At 43.2% G+C, this 14,231-nt stretch overlaps 1 protein-coding gene across 1 annotated transcript in view; it reads left to right on the plus strand.

Moving 5' to 3' along the window:
- The first annotated feature begins 1,321 nt into the window (after window positions 1–1,321).
- TRMT9B (tRNA methyltransferase 9B (putative)) overlaps window positions 1,322–14,231 on the plus strand; it is a 72,155-nt gene continuing 59,245 nt past the window's right edge. The window contains exon 1 of the mRNA XM_015144778.3: window positions 1,322–1,461. The gene's annotated coding sequence lies outside the window, so the exon portion shown is untranslated. The remainder of the gene's footprint in view (window positions 1,462–14,231) is intronic.

The following is a 14,231-nucleotide window of genomic DNA, read 5'->3' on the forward strand; positions in this document are numbered from 1 at the left end:
CCTAGGCAGGGGATCAGGAGCACGAACCTCTATACCAAGGGCGGCAGAGCGGTTACTAAACGTGCTCGTTTTTCGTCACTGGGAACGTGCATTGTTAAAGTGCATAGGTCCCTGATGATAAGGGAGTTGTTTAATAATAGGCGGTTGGAGATATTATCACGTTAGGGACTTGGAAGAAAGTAATTAACGCTATTGTAACAGAAGCAATGGGGGGAGGGAAGGTTTGTGTCCAGTTTTGGGCAAAAACTTGTAAGTTCCACCCGCCTTTTGATGGATGCTTTTTTGATGGGGCTTGTTTTGCAAAACTCAACAGATAAGTCATGCTGTGTACTGGAATGATTTGGAGCGTCTAAGCCGTGGCACCCTACTTAATCCCCCATCTCCAGTTATCCCAATGGACCGACCCCAAGGGGGCATTTCCGCTGAAGTCCGGGGCTGTAAAAATTAAGTGAGAAAAGCCTCGCTAAAGTCACACGTCGCCGTCACCCCAGGTACTACGCTGATGCGCTTCGGGCCGACCAGGTGCGCCTGCCGGGGCGTCTTCTACGCAGGACGGGCCACGCCGAGAGACATCGCCAACAAGGGCAAGGCGGGAGGCCGGAAGGTCACCCCTGTCCCCGGCCGGGCGGGCGCGGCCCAGCCTCACTTCCCGGGCACGTTCGGGCGGGGCGATTGCAGGGAACGAAGCGGGGAGGCGACAGTCCCCGGCTCCGCCGCCCGCCAGCCCGCCTTCCCTGCCCGGAGGCGCCGCAGGCCTGGGTTCCCGGACAGCTGAACCGGAGCGCCGCCTCCCGAAAGGTGAAGGCAGCCCGGGGAGGCGGGGACGGCGACTGGGGCGGGGGCCGCTGGCGGTCTCCCCGCGGCTGTCGCGGGGCCAGCCCAAAGCCCGGGATCCCCGGGAGCTGCGCTTCCCGCGCGGGGCGCCGGAGTAGGGCGGACCAAGCTGGCCTGCGGCTGAGGCGGGAGGAGCGGCTAGCAAAGCACCCCCGAGCGGGCCCAGGCGCGGGAGGCAGGGGCTCGCTGCAACTTCTCTTTGGAAGCCCCTACACTAGCCCGGGCCCGCGCGCGCGCTCCCCCACGGCCACGCGCGCACCCTGCCGCCCGCTCCTCCGCGCGCCCTCCGTCTATTTTTTCCTCTTCCTTTCGTCCTCACACTCTAAAATAGGTCAAGGGGTGGAAGTTACACCTGGTGCAGCCCTCGGCTCTGATGCAAAAGCAGCTTTTGCCCCTGGCTGCGGGACAGCAATGTGACTACTCGCATCGGGAGAGCTGCTGTCCGTCCCCACACCGTGCAGAAAGCGCCGGCGACTCGGGCGCTGACAATGGTCTGCAGAGGGGAGCGGAGAGAAGCCTCTGTTCCACCCTAGATCCGCCGCCTCGGCGCCCGCCCGCGGGGAGGAGGGGGCGCGACAAGTCATCTAGCGCGTGCTCCGGAGCCCGCGCCCGGGTCCGGCCGCCTGGGTGAGTTCCTGGTCCTCCCCTGCCTTTTGGTAGCCCAGGGTGGCCTGTTTACCTTGCAAACTTAGATACGATCAAAAGAGGCGAGACTGCCATGCCGTAAGGGATTGAGGGATGTGCTTTGGGTGTGAGATCAGATAAATCAGAATTCAGAGATAAAGAACATGTCTAGTGCCTTAAAGGTTAAAATGGATTCGTATTTTTTCATGGAGTGCACGTGTATCTTTCCCTGGGGAACTGATTTTTAATTAGTAAGAGGCAAAGAACTAAGATAACTTGAAGCCAGAAAGTTTTCAAAACTCACGATGAAAATACAGTTTAAGAAGGAATGCCAAAATAGGAAGGTAAGGATTTGTATGATATTATTTGCTATGTGTGGGATTTGTTTGTTTGTTTGTTTGACGGAGTCTCTCTCTGTCACCCAGGCTGTAGTGCAATGGCACGATCTCGGCTCACTGCAATCTCCGCCTCCCGGGTTCGAGCAATTCCCCTGCCTCAGCCTCCTAAGTAGCTGGGATTACAGGCACCCGCCACCACGCCTGGCTAATTTTTGTGTTTTTAATAGAGACGGGGTTTCAACATGTTGGTCAGGCTGGTCTCCAACTCCTTACCTCGTGATCCGCTCACATCGGCCTCCCAAAGTGCTGGGATGGGGCCCGGCTGGGTCTTTTTATATTACCTGGGTTCTTTGTGATAAATGATGTGAGCCCACAGTGCTCTATGTAGAAAGAAGATAAGGCTGTAAACGTCTACTTGCAGAGCTTTATGTTAGGTGGTGGGCATGAATTTAAATGTACATTGAAAATTTAGTGTGTAGAAAGAGCTAAAATATATCTACACTGTTTTAGGTTAAGATTTTGGTAATATTACAGCTAACCATTGGCATTTAACCCTGTTTCAGCAACTAAAAGTGCTATTATTCATGTGACATCAGCAAATGGAAGCCTTTATCTTTCTATTTTTTATTATTTATTTGTTTGTTTCTTTGTTTGTGTTTGAGATGGAGCCTCACTCTGTCGCCCAGGCTGGGGTGCAGTGATGCGATCTTGGCTCACTACAACCTCTGTCTCCTGAGTTCAACCGATTCTCCCGCCTCAGCCTCCCCAGTAGCTGGGATTACAGGTGCAAACCACCATGCCCAGCTAATTTTTTTTTTTTTTGTTTTTGTATTTTTAGCAGAGAGGGGGTTTCACCTTGTGGGCCAGGCTGGTCTCAAACTCCTGACCTCAAATGATCCACCCACCTCGGAAGCCTTTATCTTTTAGCTAATGAATGGTTAACTTGTTTGAAGTTTGGGGAAGGGAGAGTTGGAGCTTTCTCTGTCCTTGATGACTGGCTGAAGGTAAATACAGGGTAAAGAACTGTCCAGTATTAAGAGTGGTGCCTTAGAGTTGCTCATAGCAAGATCACTTAGGAGAATGGAAGTGGCTGTCAGATGGTCATTGGTTACCTATAACTTATTTGAAGGAGACCTTGAGAAGTTGGGACATATCTTGTTACTGAGGAAATTATGCCAAAGAACTGCTGCTTTATTAACGCATTTGATCAGATTTGAGAAGGGAGCTTTGTATACACTCTTTTTCTAACTCCAAAGAAATTTTTTTTTCTAGAAAGATTCAATTGCCGTAATCATGTCCTTTGGAAATGTGCCATTTTGCGTGTATATCTTAATATGGAAAAAGTTCCAAGGTAGTTCAAAGGTTTTAATAAAATTTTACTTACCAGAGGGATGTGAAATTGGGAATACCCTGTGTGGATAGTTAACTCTGCCTTAAATTGGAAGGTCAATGGGAGCAGGGATCTTCCCAGTATATCTTAAATCTCTGTGTATGTGTATCTTTGACAGCCATATCTTACTGGAGATTGCAAGGGTTGTAAAGAAGAGACCAGACCTTATAGTATTTCTGATAGGTGGATATGTGGATGCTTAAATGCATTTCACTTGTAAAGAATTTATATGCTCCTTTAGAGAACTAGTCTCCACAATTTGAAACAGATTTATGAAGAAGACTCTATCATTGCTTTAAAGAAGACACAAGCAAGACATACTTGGCACTATACAGGCTCATAATGTTGAGAGCAAAATGCAATTAAATGCCTGTGTTTACTACATGTCAAAGTTCTCATTTGTATTTTTAAACAGGAATTGAGTGAAAGCTCTCACTGCAATTAAGCCCCTGGTATAATACATTATTGAAATTAGGCTGTCAGCACTTGTCTGTGCAATCTTATGTTTTCACTTGTAGATAAATTAGGAATTCTTCTGAAAAGAATGGCATGAAAGCATTAAGATAACTGGAGAATTCATTTAAGGACAGACTGAAGAGTGATGCCAAATGGCCAGTTAAATGTCCTTCAGCTTTTGTGATTCACTTCTCTTGATGCCATAGAGAAAGTACATTGCATAGACCTCCTAGCGGAGACGTCTTCAAAAGGAGTTAACATCATTGACTTTGGATACTCACTTCTCATCCAGAGAAACTTCTAACCACTCAAAGAAAGCATTTTAAGAGTTTGAACTGGATCACCTGGATTGAAGCCCAGCTCCGAGCCATTTCCTTGTCTGTGAAATGGAGATAATGACACCTCCCCAGGTGGCTATGGAGCAAATGACTAGGTGTAAAATGCTGAGTACACAGTTGGCACATTGTGAGCAGTCATAAAGAGGGGTTTATAACAAGAAGTAGGAATATGTTGACTAAATATCATCTCCTGGAGGCTGCAGAGAGGTTGCTGCCTAATTGACTCTAGAACTGAATATATGGGTCACTGGTTCAGTTCCCCATCTGGGTATACTGAATACTCCTATAGCATAGAGTATAGAGTATGTTGTACTCTTAGTAACCAGTGTCCTTTGGGAGCCAGAGGCTGTCACACTTGCATCTCCTCCACCCTAGACAGGCCTTTGACTCAGCTAGGTTAAAGAAGTAACCTGTGGTTGTTTTTAGAGATGATGATGAGGTGGTGGGGGGAGATGGGCACTTGAGGGGTTTGGTGTATGGTCCTCTTCACACATATGCGTGGTTTTCTTCTCTTTGCTTTTCCCTGTTCCCTTCTATCCTCCCTTCTTTTCTCTCTAGGGGTCCGGACGATTATTTCCCAGCCTTTGTTAATATGTCTCGGCATCAACCCTAGGCCCTAAAGGGTTGTTAGTCCTGATTTGGGTAGTCCTGGAAGGTGCAGCCTTTGAGCTTTTTGTTCTTAAAGGTGTAACTGCGAATGTCAAATAGGCACAACCTTTGCCACTTCCATGGTTCTTCTGGGATGTGACGTCCCATCTTGCTATATTGAATGTGCTCATTTCTACCTTCTCTTTCTTCTCCGTCAAGTTGCAGATAATGGAAACTATCCTAACTATTTCAAGCATGAAGGGGTTGAATATGAGAATTAGGTGCTCACAAGAAGGTTGGAATGAAGGTTGCAACTGAAAGTAGAGGAGGGGACCTGGCCTGAGCCTCATGTCTTGGCTCCCAGGCAGCAAGCTTGATTGGCCCCCAGGGTTGCTGCTGTCATTGCCACAGCCTGGGGGATGGGAATCAGAACCACCACTAGAACTGCTAACATCAAGGGTGCACCTTTCGGGCTATGTTCCATTGATCAGAGAGACTGCTGCAAAATGCCTCTCCACCCTAGGAAGCTAGTGACTGAACATTGCTACCAACAACAAAAACAAGGAAGCAAATGTTTTCCTTAGATGCTCTCCACCTTCCTTCTTACCCTGCTCATCTCCCTGGAAGAACACTGTGCCCAGAACCCTAGCTGCAAGGGACTCTGGGAAATGCAGCTTATAGGTTTCTAGCCTCAAAGATAGAGGGATGCACACCTGAAGGAGATAGGAGTGAATGTTGTGTGACAATCCATCATACCTAACACATATCTAAAATATATTTCATCCAAGATTTGGCTAGAATATTTATTTTTAAAGCTGGTAGAGATTGACTTTGGAAAGGTAAGAGGATATGTTGTAAAAAATTTTTAAAGGAGTTAGTTGCTAACCAGTTACCTTTTCAAACAGATGGATGTTATCCTTTTGCAACTGAAATTGCTGGAAAAAGCATCAAGCAAATGAGTAACTAAAAATTACCAAGCGCCTGTCTCTGCATGTGGTACTAATTGAATGGAAATAATGTTCCTTAGGTTTGGTTTCATCATCAAGGTAAAATATTAGGAAAATGATTTTTAAAAAATTATTTTTCCTTCTCAAAGCCACAGATAGTCTACTCATTTAATGAACCACAATACAAAGGAAGACAATAATGTCCTAAGAGAGAAATAATAGCACCTGGCTTGCTAGTTCTTTCGTCAGATGAATTATCTGTGTTTTTCCCAAATCCTTCTCTCCCCTGTAACTTTCAGCATGCTCATTTTAAGGATTACAGGAATAGACATGACTCGTTTATTGGAGAATAACATAAGAGTATGCTTGAGTTCACTTTAATTACTTATTTCATACCCTAGTGCCTGTCAGATTCCTTTTTTTCCAAACTATTGAAGTAGATATGATTGGATCTCTTCTATTTTTAAGCAATAAATTACCAGTTCATTTGCACTTACAAATTACATTAGCACATCAAGGGATGGTCTTGATTATTGAACAAAATTGTGTTATATTTACCTCTGATATTTGGAGTTGGAAAATGAGAGAAGATATTCATCCAGGGGGTGGATAACAATAAGGTTATGATAGTATGGTCCTTTTATTATAAGTGCAGAACAGTAGGTTACTCGAAGAGAAAGTGGTGTGTTCTCTCATGGTGAGGTGGAAGATGGAAATAATTGAAACATGAACATATTTCTGACTTCAGGGAATATTTGTTGATATTTTTAACAACAGCAAAGAGGTAGCCAAGAGAGACAAGAAATAGCAACTGTCTGGAACCATGTATTTCTCTTCTCTGTTCCCTTTAACACAGAGCTAGTGAAGTAGGAGAGCTTGACAAATGTTAGAGGGTTTTAGTGTTTAGAGAAATCATGTGTCTATAAGAAATGAGGACTACTTTTGTTGCTCTAATCAGTGTTCAGAAAGTAATCAGAAGCCTTTAAAATTTTATCAGAGCCTATAACTTTCCATGGGACATCAAATTTATGATTAGAGTAATCCAAGAAAACACAGGTATGTTCTGAATGTTAAGGCATTTGCATACAAAGATGGCAATTCAATGATTTATACAATTATGAAATAGATCTAGGGTGATCAGATGACTTATTGTTCAAGCCAGGACACTTTTGAGAGTGAAGAGGGAATGATTAGTGATTGCCCTGAATACAGAAGCATAAATAGAGACTGCCTCAGCAAACCTTGGGGTGACCAGGACTTAATGGTCACCCAAGATTAAGGTGCTAGTATTATAGCTTGATTGCATTAACTGCAATACTGATTTTTAAAAATTGTAATAAAATATACATAGAATGAAATATACTATTTTAACTGTTTTTTGAGTGTACAGTTCAGTGACCTTTATTTTTACATTGTTGTGCAACCATCGCCACCATCCATCTCCAGAATGTTTTTATCTTCTCAAAGTGAAACTCCATACCCATTCACCCATAACTCCCCATCCCTCCTCCCCACAGTACCTGGCAATCACTCTGTCTATATACGTTTGATTATTCTAGGAACCTATATGACATGGCTTGGCTGGGCACCCACCCAAATCTCATCTTGAATTGTAGCTCCCACAATTCTCAACATGTCATGGGAGGGTCCTGGTGGGAGGTAACTGAATCATGGGGGTGGGTGTTTTCCCTGCTGTTGTGATAGTAAGTCAGTCTCACGAGATCTGATGGTTTTATAAGGGGGAGTTTCCCTGTACCAGCTTGCAGCTCTCTTGCCTGCTGCCAATGTAAGACATGACTTTTACTTTCCGCCACGATAGTGAGGCCTCCCCAGCCACGTGGAACTGTGAGTCCATTAAACCTCTTTTTCTTTATAAATCACCCAGTCTCGGGTATGTCTTTATCAGCAGCGTGAAAACAGACTAATATACTATATAAGTGGAATCATATAGTATTTGTCCTTTTGTGATTAATTTATTCCACGTAGTACAATATTTTCAACGTTCATCCATGTTAGAGTGTATATCAGAATCTCCTTCCTTTGTAAGGCTGAATAGTATCCCATTGTCTGTTTATGCCACATTATGCTTATCCATTCAGCTGCAGTTCGGATACATGGCTTGCTTCCACCTTTTGCCTATTGTACATAATGCTGCTGTGAACATGAGTGTACAGATATCTCCTAGAGTCCCTGCTTTCAGTTCTTTTAGGTATATACCCAAGTATTGGTTTTTAAATGAAGAAATTAAAAATGGAAGGAAAAGAAGGCATTCTTTTCCTCTGTAAGATATTTCTGATTCTGTTCCTCCAGCATAGTACTGCATCACATTGGTGCCCAGCTATGCCTCTGTAGGATTCATCAGAAAAATCAGGTAATTCAAAGAAACTACCGCTGAAAAAAGCACCCAAGATCTTAAATTTCATCTCCATACAAGAAAGGAAGCTAGTTTTTCTGTAACAACTACCATGATGCATTAACCACAGGTGTGTGTCTCTAAATGAACAGGGCTGGCATCTACAATGTCAGAATCTGAACAAAGTGAATGATGACCTTCAGTAGCACAAAGAACCAGCATGAGATTGAACAAAAGAATTCTCCATGTTACCTATACACCATGGAATACTATGCAGCCATAAAAAGGATGAGTTCCTATCCTTTGCAGGGACATGGATGAAGCTGGAAACTATCATTCTCAGCAAACTGTCACAAGGACAGAAAACCCAACACCACATGTTCTCACTCATAGGTGGGAATTGAACAATGAGAACACTTGGACATAGGGTGGGGAACATCACACACTAGGGCTTGTCAGGGGTGGGAGGCTGGGGGAGGGATAGCATTAGGAGAAATATCTAATGTAAATGATGAGTTGATGGGTGCAGCAAACCAACATGGCACATGTATACCTGCGTAACAAACCTGCACGTTGGGCACATGTACCCTAGAACTTAAAGTATAATAATAAGAAGAAGAAGAAGAAGAATTCTCCATGTGACCAAGACCATCTTTGTAACACAGGGGACCATGAACTTCCCGAGTGAAAGGGTACAGACTAACAACTACAGGTTGAGCATCCCTAACCTGAAAATCCAAAATCTGAAATGCTCCAATATCCAAAAATTTTTGAGCACTGACATGATATGCCACAAGTGGAAAAATCCCACACCTGACTTTCCTTGACAGATTGCTGTCAAAACGCAGTCCAAACTTTGTTTCATGAATACAATTATTTTAAAACATTATATAAAATTACCTTCAGCTATGTGTATATAAATCACAAATGAATTTTGCTGGTTTATATCTATGCAAATATGCCACAATTGGAAACATTTCTGATCCCAAGGATTTTGTCCTCTCCTCTCCTCTCCTGCCCCTTTTTCTCTTTTCCTTTGTTTTTGTTGTTGTTGTTTGTTTGTTTGTTTGACAGAGTCTTGCTCTGTAGCCCAGGCTGGAGTGCAGTGGCATCATCGTAGCTCACTGGAACTCAACCTCCTGGGCTCAAATGATCCTCCTGCCTCAGCCTCCTAAGTAGCCGGGACCACAGGTTCATGCCACTACACCTAGCTAATTTTGTTTACTTTTTGTATATACTAGGTGTCACAAAAAGCCTACTTTGCCCAGGCTGGTCTTGAACTCCTAGGCTCAAGTGATCCTCCCACCTCAGCTTCCCCAAGTGCTGGGATTACAAATGTGAGCCACCGCGCCTGGCCTGGTCCCAAAGATTTCAGAAAAGGGATAGTTAATCTGTATCTGTTGATTTGGAAGCTGAGATGAAAGGAGACAGGCTACAACAGAATAGGGAGCTTCCAGGTACAGAGAAAAGTATTCTTCCTTTGGCTGTGGAACTAGATACCTGAATGCCAGTGTCAAGAACATTCGTGCAGCTGATCTCAATTTAGACAATCCCTTTATGGAAGTGGAGACATCAAAATGCAACCCTTCATTGGAAGTTTTAAGTAACACAATTTCCACTGGAGCTTTATAGTCCTGGAAAGTAATGTCCATGTGTCTGGGACAAATACGGAGTTGCTGCATTTACTATATGGGAATTGCTCCCCCTGTTTAATTCTCTGAGCCAGTTTTGACGCTCTGAGGAGTCAACAGAGGAAATCTGCTCATTTAAAATGGCAGCCTTGAGGAAAACAGATACATTTCAGTCATTAGTAGTAACCAAGCTTAAGAAAATACATCTGCAGAAGTTACCTGACGATCAGAAATGGTAGCTGAGAGCCAAACAGGTATTAAGGAGCTTTCAGAAAAATGGAGCCCACGGAGTATCTTACGGCAGCCCAGAATGGACAGTGTTCCCAGGCCTGCTCTCCTTGGACAGTACCTGTATCGGTGAAGACTGAAAAATGAACAGGCAAGTCCATACAGAAACCTGCACACAAATGTCTGTAACCACTTTGTTCCTAATTGCCAAAAACTGGAAGCAACCAAGATGTCCTTCAGTAGGTGAATGGATAAGCAAATTATGATATATCCTTACAATGAAATATTATTTAGTGATTAAAAAGTAATGATTTTTCAAGCCACAAAAGGACATGGTGGAACCCTAAATACATATTACTAAGTAAAAGAAGCCAGTCTGAACAAGGCTAAATGCTGTGTGATTCTAGCTAATTGCCATATGGAAAGGCAAAACTCTAGAGACTGTGAAAAGATCAGTGGTTGCCCTGGGTCTAGTGGGAGGGGAAGAGAAGAATAGGTTAAACACAAGGGATTTGTAGGGCAATAACACTAGGCCAGGCGCGGTGGCTCACGCCTGTAATCCTAGTACTTTGGGAGGCTGAAGCGGGTGGATCATGAGGTCAAGAGATCGAGACCATCCTGGCCAATGTATTGAAACCATGTCTCTACTAAAAATACAAACATTAGCTGGGCGTGGTGGTGTGTGCCTGTAGTCCCAGCTACTCGGGAGGCTGAGGGAGGAGAATCGCTTGAACCCAGGAAGCAGAGGTTGCAGTGAGCCGAGATTGTGCCACTGCACTCCAGCCTGGTGAAAGAGTGAGACTCTGTCTCAAAACAAACAAACAAACAAAAAACTATTCTGTGTGATACGGTAATGGTGGATATGTGACATTATGCATTTGGCAAAACCCAAAGAACTGTCTAATACAGAGTGAATCCTAATATAGCCTATGAATGTTAGTTAATAATAAATATCAATAGTGGTTCATCAGTTGTAACCCAAGTACCACACCAATGCAAGATTTTAATTTAAAAAAATTCATAATTTTTTTTTTTAAGTTAACAAATACATCACTTGATGCTAGCACAGGAGTTGTAGAAAACGTTAACTTCAGGGCTCCAAGTGATGACAGGTCAAATGGTAGGCTACATAGCTCCAAGTCAAGAGAATTAACAAAACAGAGCAGCTCTGTTGCCCTAATCCCAGAGGAAACATCTAATCAGCTACACTGCACCTTCAGTGCAGACATTTCAACCAAGTTTTCAACAGGCGAGGAGAATATATTCAATCAGACTTCTCAGCAGACCACTTCCTTGCCTTCCAGTTTCATATTAGTTAAAGACTTGGGTGAGAGACCACAGAATCCATTAACAGACACACCTGAAACCAGAGAGAATGCCAGCCCTGAAGCTGCAATGCCAACCATCTACAAGTTTCTCCAACCTTCTACCATTAATGTTTCATCCTACAGACATGGACTGGATTCTCCATGCTAGCTTTCCTCTGTAAGAAGCTCTTGGGGCTATGCATTGAGTTGGCAGAAATGCAGACCTTGATATTCTTGCTTTGCTAGCAAACCATCATAACTATGGAAAAATGGGCTTGATCATATGTCATTCCCTTCAAAAAGCTATGTAGACACACCCATACGTATACATTATGTGTAGAAACCTGCATGTAGAATGTTGAGTTAGATAATTGTAACGATTTTTTTCAGCCAAAATAGTTTATGATTTCTTGCCTGATAGTTTGTCTATTCTACTTGTTAAAATGTGGGCCTTTTAAAATGTGTTGGCAGTATGTGCATACAGAAGATTTTTGTTCTCCTTAAGATGATGTGTTCTGACATAAAATTAATAGCTTTTTTTTTTTTTTCAGTAGAGTCCCCCTCTATTACCCAGACTGGAGTGCAGTGGTGTGATCTTGGCTCACTGCAACCTCTGCCCCCTGGGTTCAAGCGATCCTCCTACCTCAGCCCCCTAAGTAGCTAGGACCACAGGTGTGTGCCACTGCACCCAGCTAATTTTTATACTTTTTGTAGAGACGAGGCTGGCTGTGTTGTCCAGGCTGGTCTGGAACTCCTGAGCTCAAGGGATCTGCCCACCTTGGCCTCCCAAAGTACTGGGATTACAGGCATGAGCCACTGCACCTGGCCAGATGGATGGTTTTATGTGTAGCATACCACTTTAGAATGAGAGCGAATCTTTGAAAGGCAGAACCTACTATAAATCCTACCACTTGTGCAGCTAACAGCTGACTGACTTCATGCTGTGGCTGTGTGTTTCTGCTATAGATGAGGTAGGCCTTGTCAACTCAATTGCCAAATTAAAAACTTGTAGCCACATGGTTTGGGGGTTTGGATTCTTCCCAGTCTGCTGAATATTATGATTTATCCATTAAAGCAGGAAATTCAAGAATAATTGAATAGCTAAAAAATGGAGGAAAAATTATGTTATATTTTTACATAGAACTTTTTATTACAAGTAAATAGTAATCACTAAACCATGTATACTGGCGGCTGGGCGCAGTGGCTCACGCCTGTAATCCCAGCACTTTGGGAGGCCGAGGTGGGCGGATCATGAGGTCAGGAGTTTGAGACCAGCCAGCCAATATAGTGAAACACCGTCTCTACTTAAAAATTAGCCTGGTGTGGTGGCATGTGTCTGTAGTCCCAGCTACTTGGGAGGCTGAGGCAGGAGAATCGCTTGAACCTGGGAGGTGGAGGTTGCAGTGAGCCGAGATTGTGCCAGTGCACTCCAGCCTGGGTGACAGAGTGAGACTTTGTCACAAAAGCAAAACAAAACAAAACAAACAAACAAACAAAGCACATGTATACTGGCAGGACACAGTGGCTCACGCATGTAATCCTCGTGTTTTGTGAGACAGAGCCAGGCAGATCTCTTGAGTCCAGGAATTCAAGACCAGCTTAGGCAACATGGCAAAACCCCATCTCTACAAAAACAAAAATTAACCTGGGAGTGGTGGAGTGTGCCTGTAGTTCTAGCTACTCGGGAGGCTGAGCAGGAAGGATTGCTTGAACCTGGGAGGTCAAGGCTGCAGTGAGCCATGATCGCACCACTGCACTCCAGCCTGGGCAACGGAAGAAGACCCTGTCTCAAACAAAACAAAAATGTATATAAGTTTTTTAAAACCTTGTGCAATGGCTGCCTTCATTAAAGCTGTACCTGAGTAGCTCCTGTTTTCTGTTTATTTAAACTAGACTGCAGCGTGGCATGATAGATCTGTAGACACGTGGATTCAGCCCGTGTGGATTCTAGTCCTTGCTCCTCAAGAAACCAATAATATTGTTTCCATACTGGTTGATTCCCGGATATTTATAAATGACACCAATCGCATCAGCTTTCGTTTTGTAATCCATTCACCTGTTTTTGACTCTGGTCTTTTCGTACAAGAACTATGTAACTTCTCATTTTCTAACAATTTAGGATGCCCTAAAACAAAGATTTGATGATCAAGGTAGAATATTGGCTTTTCTAAGGAAACTCAAAAAGACTCATGTCATTATTGTGATATTACTTTTGTTCTTTTAAAGCTATTTTTCAAAAATATCATATTTCATCTTTTTGAAAAACATTACATTTCAACATCATTGACATGGGGTACATCTTACAGTTGATGACACATCCTCATCTTTCTTGGCAATAACTAAAATAGTTGTGCATTTTACAAAATAGGTGGCCTCCTAGCTTCTGTGAAATGTTTTATAGCCATTTACCCGAACATTTCCATCCTGCCACAGGAACTTCAGGTCGAATGCTTTGTCTTATTTATTTTGTAATTTTAAATTTCGGGCCAGAGTTCTGTATTCCTGTTTAATTTGTTTTTTTATTTTTAAGGTAGTTTATGATAGAACTCCTTGAGGTTAAAAAATAGTATTTGTAGTTTTTAACTCTAAATAATAGACTGTGGTTTTTTGTTTGTTTTTGCTTATTTGTTTGTTTGTTTGTTTTTGAGACGGGGTCTCTGCCACCCAGGCTGGAGTGCAGTGGCACAATCACAGCTCACTGTAGCCTCAAACTCCTGGGCTCAAGTGATCTTTCTTCCTTATCCTCCTGAGTAACTGGGAGTATAAGCATGCACCACACGAGGCTAATGTTTTTTTTAATTTTTTTTATTTTTTTTAAATTTTTTGTAAAGATGGGGTCTCACTATGATGCCTAGGCTGGTCTCAAACTCCTGGCCTCAAATGACCCTCACACCTCGGCCTCCCAAAGTGCTGGGATTACAGGTGTGAGCCATATGCTTGGTTCAGAGATAAGACTGTTTTCTTATACACCGGCTTATCTCTGAAAAAACAAACACAGTCATAAAATGGAATATGAAAACTGAAAAAATCAAACTTTCCAAAACAGTCTGGTTTATTCTGGTCGCAGACTTCGTAACTCCTCCCACTAGGAGAAGTACAATTTGCTGCCACAGGAAAGCTTAAAATGTCAAACACATTCTTATGAAATACAGTGCAAGCTGCCTGCAAATGAGGCCATTCTTTCAACTGGCGTTATT

This window comes from Macaca mulatta, chromosome 8 (assembly GCF_049350105.2).
Source record: "Macaca mulatta isolate MMU2019108-1 chromosome 8, T2T-MMU8v2.0, whole genome shotgun sequence".
Taxonomy (NCBI): Eukaryota; Metazoa; Chordata; class Mammalia; order Primates; family Cercopithecidae; genus Macaca; species Macaca mulatta.